Source organism: Petromyzon marinus, chromosome 64 (assembly GCF_048934315.1).
Source record: "Petromyzon marinus isolate PM22_M1 ecotype Great Lakes invasive population chromosome 64, UKy_Petmar_22M1.pri1.0, whole genome shotgun sequence".
Classification (NCBI taxonomy): Eukaryota; Metazoa; Chordata; class Hyperoartia; order Petromyzontiformes; family Petromyzontidae; genus Petromyzon; species Petromyzon marinus.
The window spans coordinates 321,178-333,812 of record NC_133730.1 but is presented as its reverse complement, the minus strand read 5'-3'; the positions used below and the strand labels follow the sequence as shown (position 1 = coordinate 333,812).

At 53.9% G+C, this 12,635-nt stretch overlaps 1 pseudogene; it reads left to right on the top strand.

Annotated features, from left to right (window-relative positions):
* LOC116956259 (venom prothrombin activator porpharin-D-like) overlaps positions 1 to 2,166 on the top strand; it is a 30,217-nt pseudogene extending 28,051 nt beyond the window's left edge.
* Positions 2,167 to 12,635: the final 10,469 nt, after the last annotated feature.

Below are 12,635 nucleotides of genomic sequence, written 5' to 3'. Positions count from 1 at the left end.
CTCCCTCATCGTCTCGCCGTCGCCTCTGTGCCCAGGTTCTGCTGTTGGACAAGAAGGGTGAAGGCTTTTGTAGCGGAACCATCCTCAGCCGGGAGTGGGTCCTGACGGCCGCCCACTGCATCCCGTCTGAGCCTGACATCGTCATCGTCGGTGAGTCGCCCTGCATCGCGTCTCGTCCAAACCAAGGGCAGGTTCAGTGGCTTCACTCGCAACTTCTAAGGAATGTCAGTGGGCCAGGGCCAATCACGACAAGGGGGTGATGGCGGACGGTCAGTAATTACGAAGGAGTGGAAGCCGTCAACGAGGACGAATGGGGCGCGTCGGGCGAGGGCGTCCGCGCATGGAGGTGGAGCGATGAAATCCGGCGGCGTGGTCGCACCGTAGGATTGCTTGGGCACGGCGACGGCTTGGGGAGTTGCCGACGTTGGGCTGTAATGTTGGCAGCGGTCTTGACCAGGGACCGCCATGCAAGAGGTCTGGAACCGCAGCACCACATCGTCCAATTGGCTGCTTACTGTACATGCCACCCCTCTCCCTCCCCGTCCCTAAGTGAACACAACCGCACGGTGTCCGAGCCCACGGAGCAGAAGATATCCATCAAGCAGATCGTGATGCACAACCGCTTTAACAACGCCACCTACGACAACGACATCGCGCTGCTGCAGATGAGCGAGCCCATCAAGTTCAACAAGTACGTGCTGCCCGCCTGCCTGCCCGAGCCGGACTTTGCGGACAATGTGCTCAAGGAGGAGCTGGCTCGCATCAGCGGCTGGGGTTACCTGCACCACCACGGGGAAAAGGTAGCGTGACCTCTTCCCACCCACCTCCACCTTCCACCCACCCATTTGACACATGTCCTCGTCTATATACTAAAAGGCCCTGAATGCATGTCAATATTTGGCCGATTCAGCTATCAAGAAATGCATTTTATTTAATATTGACTTGTGTTTGTCCACTATTTTTTTCAATCTTCTGCAATGCGATTCTCTATTTCGCCGATTTATATTTGGTTGCGCATCCCCGCCCGTCCCCATGCACAGGCCAAAGTGCTGCAGACGTCCTTTGTGCCGTACCAGGACATGGCACGGTGCAAGGAATCGAGCAGCTACACCATCACCAAGAACATGTTTTGCGCCGGCTACAGCGACTCGAAGACGGACGCATGCCAGGGTGACAGCGGTGGCCCCCATGTCACGCCCTACGCCAACACGTGGTTCTCTACCGGCATCATCAGCTGGGGCGAGGGCTGCAATCGCAAGGGCAAGTTCGGGATCTACGCCCGCGTCTCACGCTATTTGCCCTGGATCGACACGGTGATGAAGAACTACAGTGTCTACAAGGACGAAATCCCCACCGCTGGGCTCAATCTCCGGCGTAGCCGCCAGAACTGAGCGTCGGCGCCCGCAGATGATCGGGGAGGTCGGGGGTGGGGTGGGGGACAAAAACAACGCCACAATGGGAGAGTTGGGGAGTGGAAAATGATGGGGATGCGTTTGAAAGATAATCCACAAGGTGCTCGAAGTTGAGTATCGGTTTTAGTTGTCGTAAACCGTTGTGTTGATTTAAGGGTGTCTTGAAGGGATAAACTTGATAACCCACAACTCCTTGGAGGAATGAGGGTCTTGTTGAGAGTAGGAGGACTGAGTGAATGGAATGTGTGAATGGTTAAGTTTGCTGTGTGGCCATCCGTGGGTGCACAATACACTCACAACGATCACGCGTGCGTCGTCAAGGGTTTCAATGAAAGCCAGTGTGGGCCGTGACTAAAGCTGGGCTCTTCGATCGTTCAACTAATCGATTACTTGCAAACAAGATTCTGACCTCCATTGTCACGTGTGCCACTGGGCGATGGACAGGGCTTGGTGGTGGTGACGAGCGGGGCTTGTTGATGTCATCGGCGTAAATTGGCCGCCTCACACTGGGCGTGCCTCGAAAGGGGGTTTCCCCACTTCGGGAGGCTGTAGCTTGTGGGGGCCCGAGTAATCCACCGCTGAAAAAGTAGTCAATTCGAATCTTTAATCTATTAGTTGACTAAAATGACTAATCCTCCCAGCTCTAGTTATGTAACAATACATACATGTGGGTTGTTTTGTTTTTCTTCCAGAAAACCTCTCAATTCACTTTTATTGGAAATACTGTGAGAAAAAAATCAATGCTGCCAAAGTTTATCCGGCTCAGGTGGTCATGAACTCCGCTATGGTACGTGAACAAAAACGCTGCGGTGGAAACAATCATGACAGATTACGGAAATTGGACAGAAGACCCGGCAGCTGTTAGTTAAAACACCAAATGTAAAAGGTGATTTCTAGGCAGCACAAGTCACGAGTGTGACCATAAGTCGTAATTTGTGTGGCAGGGTTGTGGCGCAGTGGTAACAGTCCACGCCACACAGCAGCAGCAAGCACCTGGATTCAGTTTCTCACGTAGACGCCACTCTGTGCGGAGTTTGTATTCTCTCCCTCTGTTCTGCAAGGGTTTCCTCCGGGTGTCCCGGTTTCCTCCCATAGCTAAATTAACGAAACATTGTAACCGATATTGAATCAAACAACCCAGTGCTGAAACATTACCTGCAAATAATTCACTTGGAATCACACAGCAGCCGTAACAGCAGGAGCAGCAGCATCATCCCCTACTCTGAAGAGGTGGCAGGACCCTCTTATAAGCGAGCTTTGTGACCGAGGGAGGCTCTCCGGGGTGACCCAGCGGGGTGACAACGACTGCAGTCTTCCCATGCTGCCCGGCACGCCACGCGGCATCACCGCCACGTGCCACCGCTCGAGCCGCCAACTCAAAACAGTCACAGTTGTCGCCACGTAATTTTTGGACGGTTGCGGCATTCGTCAAGGAGACACCTATACACCGGTATAATCCTCGTTAAGCATCACCAGCATGGCATGAGCGATCGTGGCCTACTGCTGCCTCCGAGAGGAACTTGAGTGGGACCTGTCCCACGGGGACCATAACCCTGCCATTAACAGCATTGCCAACTCAGCAACTTTGCCGTGAGACCAAGAGACCTTTGGGTTCTCCGAGCGCCAACATTTGTCAAAGTTCACCAGCGACATGGTCCAATTGTAAAATTACTGGGAGCGTCTTGATGTTTCGTATGAGCCTCTTGTTGTCCTGCCTTACACTCACAGTTAGTGCAGTGGTTAGCCTATGCCGGCCATTATGTATGCGGATGATCTGGCAATTGCTGTCCACTCTGTGAAGGAGTTGGAGATGCTACTGCTGAACCGAGAGTGTGCAACGAAGAAATGGGTCCTCACCATCTCCCTTCCTTCCTCTCCCCATGAGTGACGGGATAGTTGTGGAGAGAGTGGATACCTTTTCGTACCTCGGCAGTGTGCTTATTACTGACTCCGGTTTGGCAGCCGAGGTCTCACTCGAAATCAACCAAGTGGCATTGTCTTTTCATCAGCTGCATAATGCAGTGTGCAAGCTACCTGGTCTATCACTCCATACGAAGCTCTGGGTCTTCTCGGTCAGTTAGACGCTCCCGTTTCAATCCTTGCGAAACGTGGAGTCCTCTAGAGGAACAACTGCGCCGGTTTGAACCATTCAGGCTGGCCTGCCTAGATCATTCCTGGGTTTAGCCAGACTGGAGTGTGAAGAGCTCACAGATCCTTTAAATATCTGGACACATTCCCATCAGTGAGCTCCTTCGGCAAGCGAGGCTGCGTTGGTTGGGACATGGAGCCCGAATACCCAGCCACCGCATGCCCAAGCAGCTTCTGCTAACCCAGAGAGAGGGGGATATCAGGTGCAGCATGGCCGAGAGAAGAGATTGACTGATAGGTGACGGAATTATGTGGAGCTGATTGGACTTGTAGATGGCTTGTACCAGCAATGTCAAGATTGGCCTCTGTGGAGCAACAACGAAAGGCAGAGGAGCAACGCCCAAAACAATGAGCAGACCGCCGGGCAGCTAAAACGCTGCTATTTGGCAGTGTGGAGCAGAGTTTATACATCTGCTAGTCATCTCAGGTAGTCAGTCCACGACACCTGGGTCTGTCCCGTGACCTCCTGCCAGCGAGCCTTTGACCCTTTCAAGCCTCAAAGTGCACCTCGCATGGCACAGGCACCATGGTGACGTCACCGCCACTTAGTGGCGAACGGCAGTTGTTGTTGCACGTTTAGAGTAAGTTAAAGGACCTCTAAAACATTTTAATATTAAATACAAGGACAAAAATCAAAAGCAATAGAAAGCGTAGTAAATGAATGCATGCGCACACGGGCAGCCCTTTAGCCACTCCACTGCTGGATGAGGGCCTCCCCACACCGTGGGTCATGGGGATTATGTTGACACACTTTTCCACTGGTACATCCGAGCTGCGCTCACTCCAGACCTTCCCGGTACGGGTAGTTTTCCACTGGATGTTTGACATTGCCAAACCAGACCATGATACACCGGCCTCACCAAGGCATCTGAATGTGGTTCCGGGCCCAGCAGGGCCAGGGGTGGGACTAATAACCCGTTCATTGTCTGTGACGTCAGTCAGTACGCCGTAAGTACAGAACATCACTGCGTCATCTACACGCGTATCCACTCGCTCACCTCGTGTGACATCAGCAGCACGGCTCGGAACTGCAGCGAAAAAACAGCCCAGTGCCTCAAGAGCTCGGCGCATCTCTCTTGTGCAGTGTAAAAATGATACCAGAGCCCCGAGTGAGACTGCTCATCCATACGCCCTTTCCCCCGCAATCTGCCCCCTCCCCCTGTTCTCGCGTAATCTGCCGAGCGTCGAGGCAGCGGATGAAAAGGGGGCGAGCCGCATTTGGCATCGCGAGGCCCCCGGGTCAGGGAGAGGGAAGGAGAGAGAGGGAGGAGGCCACCCGAGTCTGGATCAGCTAGGAGGAGGAGAGCAGAAGTGTGGAGACACGGGGAGTGCGATGACACCCATGGCTTCCTCCTGCGGCCGAAACGTCCGCCTCCTGTGGTTGGTGCTGCTCCTCTCCAGCGCGTGCCATGGTGAGTGAGCGTGCGCGTCGCGTGACCCACAATCACCTTCGCCAGCAGCCAGGATCAATCCGCTGCTGGACGAAGGCCTCCCAGAGCCGCCTCCTCTCACGGTCCCGCTATGCATCGATGAATCCAGCTCCTGCACGCGAGAAGCTCATCTCATCGCTCCGTCTCCTCGGTGGACGTCCTCTCAGACGCATTCCGCTCCCTGACCGCCACTCCATTATAATCATCCTTGACGCAATATTATTGACCATCCCCCATTGTCCCTTCGAGCCGCGACGCGCCCTGCCCAAGCCTCACTCGCTTCTCTTAACAGTTTAGATGATGCCATTCGCCTGCGTATATTCCCATACGTTCATCTTTCTGTCTCTCAATGCAAATACAATCCGATGGCTCTCTCTCCTCTAAATGTGTCGGTGTCTAGGTGATGCGCACGACACATTGTGTTTGTGCAACGTCTGGAGACGGAGTGGTATTCAAACTATGCACGATCCACATTGTCCGTATAAGGTTTGGGTGAGGGGATGGAGCAGTGGTAAGCACATCAGCTGTTGGTTGATCACATTTTCTCAGATTTATTCTCATGGCGATCTAAACAAGCGGAACACAATGCAGTTCTTCAGGAACTGCTGATTGTTGTAGCAGAATGTACAAAGGCCGAGTGCTTTTTACACATGTTTGTGGGTTGAGTCAAAAATCTGCATGTTGCGATTTCAAATCCTGTTTAGGGAGTTGATTGGACCCATCATCCCTTCGGGGTCGATAAAGTATAGACCATTTCGTGGGAAAGTCAACAGCGGCTATCATGTAGACATGGGCTCATCCCCGCTATGTGAATGTGGAACTTCCACCGCTGGCTCGGGGCTGTGCACAGGAGAGGGTCACCACCTCGACGCTCAGTCGAGCCGGAAATAAATTCGACGATTGATGATGATGATGGCAACCAAAATGGATTTTTCAACGTTTGCATCGTAGCTGTTTGTCAGAAACGTTGTATGTGAACTAGGTATAGAATTTTAATTTAAAGCTTTCGTGACTGCAGTAATTCATATTCTTAGCTCTTTCGGTAAAGTCACGTTGAAGGGAAACAATAAAATAATAATATATATAAAACAATAATATATATTTTATTATTTTATTTTTTCCCTTCAACGTGACTTTACCGAAAGAGCTAAGAATATAGGTATATAATGTTTTTGGTGTTGAGACTAAGTCCCAAGTCAAACAGAAAGCGAAGAGAGCAAACAGTGTCGTGGACACACACACACGTGGTGCGTGTTTGTCCTGATAGCGCGTCCCGTGTCCCAGCCGTGGTGCCACTGGGGGGGGGGGGGGGTGAGGGCTCTCTCGCTCCCTCGCTTTCTCTCGCTCTCTCTCTTTTTTTCTTTCTCGCTCTCTCGCTCTCTTTTTTTCTCTTTTTTGCTTACGACCAGAGCGCGGAAGATGCCCAGGGTGCTGGCCGGACGATTCCCTTCCATGGCCACCTTCCTCGCCCTGTATAAGGCGAGCTTGGCGTAGCCGACGAGCACGTTGACCAGCCCCTGAAGATGTTGGGATCTGTCGCCCTTCGGGTATCCAAAGATGAGGACCGTCGGGGATAAGTGGAGGCTGAACTTTAGGAGGATGTTTCTCAGGACCTTGAACAGCGAGTCCAGGCTCTTGCACTCCACGTATTGGTGCGCCACTGTCTCCGCTTTACCGCAGAACCGGCACTCCGGGGACGTGTCAGTGAAGCATGCCAGGGAGACGTTGGTGGTGACGGTGCCGTGGGCGATGCTCCAGCTGAGGTCGCCGTTGCGGTTGTACGTTGGGCTGGAGTAGAGTTGCCTCCAGAGAGGCCTCTCCGGATAGCTGCAGGGCAGGGCTTTCCTCCAGGCATGGTCCTTGTGGCTCCCCAGGGGTTCCTGTTGGTGAAACTGGAGCATGTAGGAGTACAGCACCTTCCTCTTTACATTTGCGAAGGCCACCTCTGGTGGGTCTTCCAGCCGGCACAGGTTGTGATCCGCCTTCGTTTGTCGGCATTGGCGATGCAGTGGCATGACAGAGAGCTCCGGTGGAGGAGGACCGAGAGGGGCCTCATCATCCCCAACGCCGATGGGGGGCGTTCTCCCCGCTGCCGCTGAGAAGCCCCCCTTGGCTTCGGCCAGGATCCGGGCAGCCACCCGGAGCGACTGCAGCCCTGTCTTTGCGGCCATGTCTGCTGGTCCGAGCCACTGGCCCCGTGTTCCAGGCTCCATGAGGTCTCCCATCCTGGTGTGCCACGCATTGGCGAGGCGCCTCTCCATGCCGGAGGTGGCGGTGGTGGATGGCAGCTTTGTCTGTGGGTTCCTGAGGATCGGTTCGAAGACCAGATCCTCGGCCGATCGCGGCTGGTTCAGCCTCCTGATGGCGAGGGAGCTCCATGTCTGCAGGACGCTTCTGTAGAAATGTGGCAGCTGTCCCAGTGGGAGGCCCTGCAGGTCCATGTAGAATAGTTGTTTGGAGCACTGCAGGCCCCCCACCTGTTTCAGGAGGAAGGAGGTCGTGACGCTCCAGGCCGGTGCAGGGGCGGTGTGCAGGAACTTTTGCGCGGCCTGCAGTCGGAAGGTGGCCAGCTGACTCCACACGCACACCAGCCCATGACCACCCTCGTCTTGTGGCAGGACCAGAACCTCAGCTGCGACCCGGTGTCCTCCGCCCAACCAGAAGAAGTCGAGGACTCGCTTCTGAAGCACGTTGACGAGGCTCATAGGGGGGTGCAGGGAGAAGAGTCGGTGCCACAGCATGGACGTCACCAGCTGGTTCACCACCAACGTCTTTGTCCTGAAGGTCAGGAACTTGCACAGGCGACTCTAAGTGGCCAGCCGCTCCTTCACCTTCTCCTCCAGCTCGACCCAGTTCCTCTGCGGTGGTTCCTGCTCTGGTCCCAGGAACACCCTCAGATGGTGCAGCGATGTTGTGCTCCAATTGATGACTTTTGCCTTCTCGGTACACTCGGTCATGTCCCACGATCCAACCAGCAGCCCGCTGCACTTTTGCCAGTTCATTTTTGATGAGGCCTTCGAAAAGACCTCCTGGCACTCGTGCAGCAGGGCAACATCATCCAGGGAATGCAGGATGAGGAGGACGTCGTCGGCGTATGCCGTCAGGACCAACTTGACGCCTTGTTCCATGAGCACCAATCCGCTGAGTCTCCGCCTTATGAGACTCAGGAAAGGCTCTAAAGCCAGGGCATAAAGTTGGCCCGACAATGGGCATCCCTGTCTCACTCCTCGCTCGAATTTGACAGGGGCAGTGAGGGCGCCGTTGACCTTGATCATGCACTCCGCCTTGGTGTAGAGTAGGCGGATCGTTCGGACAAAGCCATCCCCAAAACCAAAGGTCTTGAGGGTTCCCAGCAGGTATTTATGGTCCACTCTGTCAAAAGCTTTTTCCTGGTCAAGGGCCAGAACGCGATTGGGATGCCCAACCTCTGGGACACCGCGATTAGGTCCCTGACCAGGAAGATGCCGTCGTGGATGGTTCGTCCGGGGCTGGTGTAGGACTGGTCCCTGTTTACGACTTTTGCAATCACCCCTCTCTCTCGCTGGATGCTGGGAAGAGGGTGTGTCTACCAGTGCTCCCAGAGATTACATTACCTGGCAGTGAGGGCCTAGTTTTTATGTATGCATCCTAGCCTCACCTGACATCGTTTTTTGCACTTTACAACGACCTCTTCCAATCTCTGAGCACCATCGAGTGCTCATCTTCTATCCTCCACCTCTGTGAGTGCCTCCAACAACACAGGGTCGTGCTGTCTCCCACCTCTGCATCTCTTTTTCCTCTCATCACACTCGTTTACTCGACAAGCCTGTGGCCTCACAGCCCTACCTCCCACCACCCTTCCTCCCCCCTCTGATATATCCTTCCTATTCTTCTGCTTTACTGCAAACATTAAAATCGCTCCTCTTTCCCACTCCTCTTTCCCACTCCTCTCCTCTCTGCTGCTTTTCTCGCCCTCTCCTTTTTCAGCATTGCTGCATCCCTGCCTCCGCAGCAGCACCCATCACGCCGTGGGACGCTCGTGACAACACCTTTCACTGCCCCCTCTCTCTTGACGCCACCCTGCGCCCCCCCCCCCGACCACACTTTTCTTTTCTATGCACCTTTTTCTTGTCTTGTTCTCTCCTTTCATTTGTGCAGCTAACGTATATATTTGGGTAATTGATTTATTAATATTATTTACTTATTTTATTTGCAATGCCACGCTACGCCAGAGGATCCTCTCTCTCCTCAATCCCCCCAACATGGACTGTTCTGCTTCCACCTGAGATAAAGGGGGACGACGTGATAGTCGCCGCTGGACGGTGTGTGGGGAAGCGGAACGTCATCGCCGTGGCTCCCATGAACCGCGGCTATGTGGTCCTCCTCGCCAACGGAGAGATGGTGGCGCGCGTCATCGCCACGGGGCTCACCTTCAAGGGGGAGATTTTTGTGCAATGCACACCTCTCTCCTCCCCCGCGCAAAAAATGCTCATCTCCAACGCCCCACCCTTCCTCAAAACTGCCGACCTACAACGAGATCTTGAACGGTTTGGCAAAGTCGTGTCCCGCATCATTGTGCTGCCCTGGCACACACGGGACCCAGAACTGGCGCACGTCTTGTCATTTCAGCGACAAACATTTATGATTTTAAATGCCAACAACACGGAACTTAACGTGAACTTTTAAGTACACGACGGAAGGCTACACCTACACCGTGTATGCGTCCACCGTGCTGCCGTGCTGCTACGTGTGTGGTGGCTTCGGCCATGCCCGTGCAAACTGCACGGGCAAACCAAAAGGAAAAAACGTGCAGCCTGCAACAAATGTCACGCAGCCGCAACAGCGCCAACAGCAGCAGCAGCGCCAGCATCAGCAGCTGCCACAGCCTCGGCAGCGCCGGCAGAAGCAGCAGCAGCAGCCGCCGCAGCCTGCGCAGCAGCAGCAACAGCAGCAGCTGCAACAGCAGGAGGAGCAGCAACATGAGCAGCCTCAGCAGCAGCAGCAGCCATAACCACCGCAGCCTCAGCAGCAGCCGCAGCCACCGCAGCAGCAGCAGCTACTACTGCACGAGTGCCAGCTGCTGCAACAGCAGGATGCTGACTCGGTGGCCGGTCGCACAAAGCCGCCCACCGACGACGAGAATGACGAGGGCTTCACCCTCGTCACCTCGCGCAAGCGCAGGGTGAAGCCCGGCCACGGTGGAGGAGGCCACGCGACCCCTAACCCTAAGCGCGCGGCCACCGCCGATCACGAGCCCTACCCAAAAGTCGCAGAGCAGGACGAGCAAGGCCCCCCAGCGAGCGCCGTCCAAGATGACGTTGCAGGAGATGAACATGAGGACATGCTCGATGGCGACCCATCTAAGGACAGCACGGTGGGACAAGTGCCGCCAACTCCCCCGCCGCACGCCACCTCAGCATCTTTAGGGCAAGAGGAATCACCAGCCGGTGCGGCGCCTAATGGCGCCACGCTGCAGGAAGGCGACGAAGGCCGGCTCACCTCACCCGAAGAGAGAGCAAAAGAACCTCCACTACCAGAGGGCAGCCACCCACAATGGAAAACGAGGTTTCTGCCAAGTCACAGTTTGACGAGCTGCAGGACTCGGACGACGAGGTGTAGGGGACTGAAAGAGAGGACGTGAGTGAGCTCAGCTACTCACAAGTCAACAGCGAGTGCAATTACACACCTGGGGAAAACTTTCAGGAAGCGTCAAGTTAGGGTCAGGGCCGTTTTCCCTGACCTCACCACTTTCCTCAACGCGTCCCAACAAATTTGCCGCAACAGCGACAGGTTTGGTTTCTCGACTCAGGAATGCTACCGCCTAAAAGCGTTCATGCACAAGGCGAAGAAGGAGCTTACTTCTGCCCAGAAGTAACCCACCCCCCTGCAACTACTGTTAACACTACCACCACCACACAACAACATGATGGTTTCAGCTATTAAGGTTGCTAGTCTGAACTGTAACAGCGCTCGCAGTGACAAGAGGTGGGACCAGATCTGCCACTTTGTCAAGGAACACAAAGCAGATGTGACTCTTCTCCAGGAAACCCACCTCGACGCCACTCTGGAGGCCCAACGCCAGCCTTTTCTAGGCGACCAGGCCTTCTTCAGCCATGCCGAGGACAACCTCGCCGGAGTAATGATTGTGCTCAGTTCACGGTTTGCACCAGAGAATGTCTCATTCAACGAAATCGTCAAAGGTCACTTGATTTCTGTCGAATTCGTCCTGAATAAATCCTGCCTCGGTGCTTTAATCTGAATCAAAAAGGGTTTTATTCGCCATGAAAGTTCGCACAGACAAGGAATTTACTTTGGCAGGAAGGTGCATACATTCAACATATAGTAATCTTAAATCTAAAATAAGTGGTATACAAGTCTAACTATACTAAAGGTACAAAGTGTAACTAACACTAAGGGGCTAAAGTATGTAAAATTTTGAATAAATATTGAATATAAAGTAGCTATGAGATACAATCTAAAAATACAAATAGGGTAACAGTGTAAATATGGCAAGGTGTCATTTTGTAGATAAAATGTTCAAGTCAGTGTAAGCCCTTGGCCTTGTTGAAGAGGCCAGCAGCGGATGGGAAGACATTTTTTTATGTGGCGTGAGGTTTTGGTCCTGATGGACCGCAACCTTCTGCCGGAGGGGAGTAGCTGAAACAGAGAGTGTCCAGGGTGGGAGGAATCGGCCACAATCTTTCTCGCTCGCCTCATGGTCCTCGAGGTGTGCAGGTCCTCGAGGGTTGGTAGATTGCAGGCAATCACCTTCTCAGCAGTGTGGATGATACGCTGCAGTCTGCTCTTGTCCTTGGCAGTGGCAGCAGCGTACCAGACGTTTATGGAGGAGGTGAGGATGGATTCAATGATTGCTGTATAGAAGTACACCATCATTGTCTTTGGCAGGTTGAATTTCTTCAGCTGCCATAGGAAGTACATCCTCTGTTGAGCTCTCTTGGTGAGGGAGCTGATGTTCAGTTCCCACTTGAGGTCCCGGGAGAGAATAGTGCCCAGGAAGCGGAAGGACTCTACAGTTTTGACTGGGGAGTCGCACAGGGTGATGGGGGTGAGTGGGGCTGTATTCTTCCTGAAGTCCACAACCATCTCAACTGTCTTTAGAGCATTTAGCTCTAAGTTGTTCTGGCTACACCAGGTCATCAGGTTGTCAGCTTCCCACCTATAGTCAGACTCATCCTCACCAGAGATCAGCCCAATGAGGGTGGTGTCGTCTGCAAACTTCAAGAGTTTGACGGACAGATGATTGGAGGTGCAGCTGTTGGTGTACAGGGAGAAGAGCAGTGGGGAAAGGACGCAGCCCTGAGGAGTTCTGGTGCTGATGGACCTGGAGTCAGAGACTTGTGTTCCCAGCTTAACGCACTGCTTCCTATCAGACAGGAAGTCTGTGATCCACCTGCAGGTGGAGTCGGGCACGTTCAGCTGGAAGAGCTTGTCCTGAAGCAGGGCAGGGATGATGGTGTTGAAGGCAGAGCTGAAGTCCACAAACAGGATTCTGGCGTAGGATGCTGGGGAGTCCAGATGCTGTAGGGTGAAGTGGAGGGCCATGTTAACTGCGTCGTCCACAGACCTGTTGGCTCTGTAGGCAAACTGAAGGGGGTCCAGGAGAGGGTCTGTGATGGCTTTGAGGTGTGCCAGAACCAGGCGCTAA